Source organism: Microtus pennsylvanicus, chromosome X (assembly GCF_037038515.1).
Source record: "Microtus pennsylvanicus isolate mMicPen1 chromosome X, mMicPen1.hap1, whole genome shotgun sequence".
NCBI lineage: Eukaryota > Metazoa > Chordata > Mammalia > Rodentia > Cricetidae > Microtus > Microtus pennsylvanicus.
Genome location: NC_134601.1, coordinates 2,956,502 through 2,962,788, shown reverse-complemented (window position 1 = coordinate 2,962,788; position 6,287 = coordinate 2,956,502). Strand labels below are relative to the sequence as shown.

The window sequence follows — 6,287 nt, the reverse complement described above, 5'->3', positions numbered from 1 at the left end:
GGCCTGGCTCTACTGTTGCCCACTTGGTGTGGGGGGAGCGGGGGATGGTGGTCCTGTCAAGGGTGGTCTAGGAGGAGGCTCTGAAGCTGCAGTTTCCCTGCTCAGCTCTCTGGATGCCCCCTGCTGGGCTTGGAGCATGCTGTCCAGCACCCACCCACTTCCCCACACTAGGTACGGTATGGCACCCTAGAAAAACAGGAGGCATCCAGGCAGTATTTTGTGTAGTGAACTGGAGGATTTTCTTTTAACTTTGAGAGACTACAACATGTGTCAACATCAGAAACAGCATCTCTGACCAGAGAGTGCTGGCAGCGCAGAGTTCATCACACATGGAAATGTATGGCCATCCGGGTCCAGTCTATGAGCTGATTGAAGCTCTTCTGCTTGCAATACAGACAGCAAGGAGATAAAGTGCATCACGACCCCATCAAACAGCCAGGGCACTGTGGAGGAAGAAAAGTAGCCAAGGGGGCGGGGAAAACAGAGGCTCACAGACTACTCAGGGCCAGAATGGAACACAAACACAAAGCAGAGTCCTGGTTCTACCCACATCTACTGGCCCAGAGTCCAGTCCATTGCCAGTGCCTCTGACCTCACACTATAGCCCATGCCTGGACATGAGCAGGGAGGGGCTTCCTGGAGCAGGAGGTCTAAGAAGGCAGGGCCTCCATCTCCATACTCATTTCTCCCAGTAGGTCAAGGTCCTTATTCTACAGGAATCCCAGTATACCTATGAAGCTCCTCCTCAATCGTGCAATCTGCAGTGTAAACACGTTCACAGACATGTATTTATACACACACAAAGTGCTCAGTGAAACTTGGCAGAAGAGAGTATCAATCCTGAACTTTGGGAAACAGCAGGGGGGCATGTAGTAGCCACCATTCAGTCTGTGTACCTGAAACGAGAGATATGGAGATCTTCCTCTGGGTCCTTGACTCTTAGTGGGCACCCAGGCCACGCTGTCCCTGGGGCCGCCTGGCGTCTTGGAGGTTTCCATCCTGAGAACCAGATACATGGACCTTGAGCTATCTCTGCCAGAAGAACTGAGGGAAATAGGAGATGGGTGTCCCTTCGGTCATTCCTGGTCATTTGGGCACCCCACCCAAAGCCCCCTGTACTGTCCTAACCGCATCGGTATGATATCCCATGTGATTCCAGGGATGGAGCCCTAAGGCTGAGAACACAGAGACGGGGTGGTGCCAAAGCTCTCAACATCTTCACTTTTCTGGTAGCAGCCCGATCCTAGGAACCACAATGCCATCATCACCAGCTCAGAGGTCTGCATCACAGAACTGCTCAGGAGCCCATGGTAAGCTCTAGAGAGGTGGGACATTTGGCTCTGTTGAGAGGAAATGGCTTACCAGGGGGTTGAGATTCTATTACTAGGTCCTCCACCACAGCTATTTCTGTCTTCAACATGATTTTCCATAGCACACTCCAAGGAAAGGCAGATGCCCAGTTACCCTAACCCACAATCTCTCTTTCTCCCTAGGTCCCCTGGCAGCTCTCTACTCCCTCCCCACACCAGTGTCCTTCTAGGTCATAAAGAAGACTGCAGAAGGGGTGGGGGAATGCAGGACCAGGGCAGACTGAGCCCCCCCCCCCTCTTTGTGTAACAAGGGCAAACCAAGCCCGGTCCTTGAGCCCCATTGTATTCATGAGATGAGGGAATATGTCTCCCTCACCGTGTTGCTAGGAGATACCAGTGCCCGAGGTACACTGGCATCTTTTCTATGGCTGGGCCAGAAGGCCTGAGCAACCCCACCACTCTCTAGGCCTCTACCAGAAAGGCCCTTCCTCTTCTAGGCAGGTTCTTCACTCAGCTGCTCCCCGGGCTGGTCAGGAACAGAAGCAGGCATCTCTACATAGGGATCCGTCTTGAAATGATCACAGAAGGGAGCCATCACCCAGAAGACCAAGGCCTGAAAAAAAAAGCCTTCAGAGTTGGCTTCCTGTGCACTCTGCTTCTCCACCCTATCCTGACAGCAGATGCTTGCTGCTGGATCCTTCCCACTTCCCCAGATCCTGGGGCACACAGCTGCCAGGCTGCTCATGGCTGGAAGATGGGCTTCTGGGTCTCACCAGTGTCATCGCAGGTGCTGCTGGGCAGACAGGGAGGATGGGAGAAGCAGGCTGTGGGGAAAAGAGACGATTGTAACCTGTTCTTTTCTGTCTGCAGATGCAGAGGGCCTCAGGAATGCCCCAGACTGGATTAGGGGAGCAAGAGGGAGAGCAGGAGGAGCAGGCAGAGGACAGTCCCCTGCCCCATCCCCAAGAGTGCAGGAGGCAGTCTGGAGAAGGGCTGCACAGAGCTGCAGAGACTACCCTTGGGCCTGCATGGACAGACCTGAGGTTTGGTTCAGAAAAGAACTGTCCATTTTATCTGACCACCTGACATAGGGAGACCGATGGGCAAATATTTACTCTTCTAGCACCTTCCTGGGGGCTCACTGGCCCATTCAGGGTTCAGGTTACATCTCAGGATGCTTCCACAAAAAAGGGAACTGAGGCTGGAAGGTGGGTGGGAGGGGCTCCCTGTCTGTGTGTTGGTGATGAATTGACCCTCCAAGATGCCAGAGCCACCCAATACCCTGGAAGCACTACCAGGAAACATGGGAAAGCCTCACCTACCTCTTCTGTTTCCCAGCTTGGCCAGGCCACAGTTATGCCAGAGTGCTGCCCCGTCTAAAACCCTCTACCCACTTGGCCTCTCCAAACCTACTGTGCTACATTTCAACTGACCCTCCTGCTCTCACTCATCCTCCAGGTGTCCCCGGTCTCTGGTCTTCTTTCCCAGACTCTTCACATCCACCTTATCTTCTCACTATCCCTATGCCTCCTCCCAGCCTTGTGCCCTCTAGCTCATCACTGTCTCAGCCTTTAGTTTCCTGTCTACTCCCTGATTCTCCTGTTCTCTACTAGACTCCAGCATTCCTTCCCAGCTTATCTCAGCTGTCTCCTGCCTTCCTACCTCTGCTGCTCCTGTGAGCTTTCTCTAGACACTAACCATCTCCTTTAGCCATGTGATCTCCTCACCCTTCATCCCTCCCAAGACTCCTACCCTCTTCTGAAGCTTCCTACCCTCCTCCTCAGATTCCTAGTCTTCAGAGCTTCTAACCTTTCCCCTGGACTGTTGTACTCCTTCCTAACCTCTTGCCTTCTTGTGTGTCTTCTCCTGATGTTTTCCACCCGCCTCATGACCTCAGATCTCCCTGCACCCTGCTAGCCTCGCCCTAAGCCTACTGTCTTCTCCCCAGACTTCCGTGCTATCACTGAGACTCCCATCTTTTTCCTCCCCAGACTCCTGCCTTGTCTCTAGGCTTATGTCCTCTTGTAGCATTCTAAGAGCCTCTGAATCTCCAGCCTTCCTGTTAAAGCTTGGAACATTCCAATTCTTGGACGGCAAAGACAAGAGGATCATGTGTTTGTTGGTAACCTGTAAAGAAACATGCCTCCCCCTCCCCCACCCAAAAAAACAAGGTCCTAAACAGAGCTCAAAGTTCTAAAAGGCAGCTATTTGAGAACTGCACATAAAAGCTGCTGATCCTACCAAGATGCAAAAACAACCCCCCCACAGAGTTTCAAAACCAGTTTGTCTAAGGAAAACAGCTAATTTCGCCATTCTGCCCTAAGCAAATACCCTTCCTCCATCTCTATCCCCAGCTTGAAAAATGTAATCTTCATTCTTTTGAATTCTGGTCATTGAGTGTCTGGGCCCTGTGCCCTCATTTTTGTGTGGCCAAAACTTGAGATGCCACCTCTCTGATGTTCAATAAATCTTCTCCAGGTGTTAAGGTCAGCTATGCCCTTATTTCTTCCTGAACATTTAACTCTTACATATTCTTACAGCTCAGGCTACAGGATGAGTTTCTCTCTGAGAGCAAAATTTCCTAATAATCTCAATATGAACATAAGGAAACAGTCACAAATATTATTCTCCAACAAGTACGAGCACCTTGGCAGTCATCCTTGAACTCTTTTTGATTTCTAATTTTTGCTTTTATTTTATTTTTAAGGTTTGTCTTATTTTTATGAATTTATGTGAATAGGTGTTTGACCTGCATGTATGTCTGTGCACCACATGCATGCATTATCCACAGTGGCCAGCAGAGGGAATCAGATCTCCTGATGGTGACCTTAGAGCCACTTGTGAGTGTCTTGAGTGTAGGTGTTGGGAATGAAGCCTAGGTCTCCTGGCAAAGAGGCCAGTGCTAATAACCACCACACCATCTCACCAGTCCTGAATGTTTATTTTAATTTTCTTGTGTATTTAATGTCTGTATTTGCAACTGAGAGTGTTCTTTAACAAGATTGGTGTTATTTATACATTATGAATATGGAACACAGTGACTGTTTGGCAAGAACTGGCGGCTTTAAGACCCTGAGGGGAAGGAAGCATACAGAGGTCCAATTTCTTGTGTTATTTTATAATAAAATGGCGTTTTAGATGTGTGACACCATAGTTATCTGAATGTGTTTAATTTATATTTGGCCTTGTTTTATAAATGTCCCTTCAAGTGTTTACTGTGTGTGTAATCTCAAATGAGTTGTTTGACTGGCCACTTGAAGTTTTGTAGTCACCATCCATGGTGCCTAACTGCTTTCTCCAGCCAAGACTGAACCCAGTCTGGCTTTTAATTTTACCTGCTCATCTTCATTACATTCAGTTATGTTTGGCCTGGGACTCCTTGAGGTGATTTGGAAAGTCTTTGTGAAAAGTTCATTTGCAAAAAGAAAATTAGAATTTATTTGAGAGTCTCTAATTTAACATTACAATTTTTCATTTGACACAATTCTCTTTGCCAACTTGTGTTGTTTCTGCTCCCTAAATGCCATTGGCAGCAAATGTTTGGAGCTTGTTTTCACTTGCAGTTCTAGAACTTACTTAGCTGAGTCGTCACAGCAGTGCATGCCCTTACTCATCTGCCAGTGGTGGGGTTTTGCCCTCACAGCTTTTGTTTCTATAAAAGATTTGTGTGTTTATGGCAATGGTAGCAATCCTGAATCTTCTAGGACTTTGTGATAAAAATGGATTTGCTATCTCTAGTGCCCAAATGAAGAAAAAATAGTTCTAATAGACTTTTGCTTATTGCTTTAATAAGAGTTGTAAGCCCCAAATTGAACTGAAGTTTAAGTCCTTACATAAATTATTTCATAACTTTACTAAAATGTGAAATGATTTGATGTGCAAAAATTCCCAGAAGTACTAGTCAGTGTTTAAAAATTAATCCCCAAGTGAATTTCATGCTGAAATTCCTATTATGTAATTCACTTCTGTCCAACTTTTAATACTATTTCCTTGAAAACAATGCAGACTCTCCTTAACTTCTGAGCCATCTCTCAAGCTCTATGACAGAGCTACAGTAATGAAAACAGCTTGGTATTGTCATAATATTGGATATCAACCTGTAGAAGAATGAAAATAGATCCATAACTATCACCATGCACAAAACTCAAGTCCAAATGCATTAAAGACCTCAATATAAATCTGACCACACTGAACCTCATAGAGGAGAAAGTGGGAAGTAGCCTTCAGTGCATGGGTACAGGAGACCACTTCCTAAGTATAACCACAGTACCACAAACAATAAGAGCAACAATGAATAAATGGGACCTCCTGAAACTGAGAATCTTCTGTAAAGCAATGAGACAAATAGGCAACCTACTGAATGGGAGAAGATCTTCAACAACCCCACATCAGACAAAAATTGTTCTCCAAAATATATAAAGACCTCAAGAAAGTAGACATTAAATTCTAAATAACCCAATTAAAAAATGAGGTACTGAACTGGACAGAGAATTCTCAACAGAAGAAGTTCAAATAGCCAAAAGATACTTAAGGTCATGTTCAACTACCTTAGCAATCAGGGAAATGCAAATCAAAACATCTTTGAGATACCATCTTACACATGTCAGAGTGGCTAAAATTAAAATCACCAATGATATCCTATACTGGAGAGGATGTAGAGTAAGGGGAACACTCATCCATTGCTGGTAGGAATGCAGACTTGTGCAACCAATCTGGATATCAGTGTGGCAGTTTCTCAGGAAATTGGAAGACAACCTTCCTCAAAATCCAGCAATGCCACTTTTGGGAATATATCCAAGAGATGCCCAATCATAGTACAAAAGCATTTCTTCAACTGTGTTCATAGCAACACTATTTGTAATAGCCAGAACCTAGAAACAACTTAGATGTCCCTCAACTGAAGAATGGATAAAGAAAGTGTGGCACATTTACACATTAAAGTACTACTCAGCTTAAAAAAAACAGTGACATCTTGAA

General features: G+C 46.1%; 1 long non-coding RNA gene across 1 annotated transcript; it reads right to left on the bottom strand.

Moving 5' to 3' along the window:
• Positions 1-1,487: 1,487 nt before the first annotated feature.
• LOC142840895 (uncharacterized) lies at positions 1,488-2,388 on the bottom strand. The gene is made up of 3 exons (XR_012908977.1): positions 2,349-2,388; positions 2,084-2,134; positions 1,488-1,923 (listed from the first exon to the last, which is right to left on the bottom strand). It is a non-coding gene; the product is annotated as an uncharacterized LOC142840895 (long non-coding RNA).
• Positions 2,389-6,287: the final 3,899 nt, after the last annotated feature.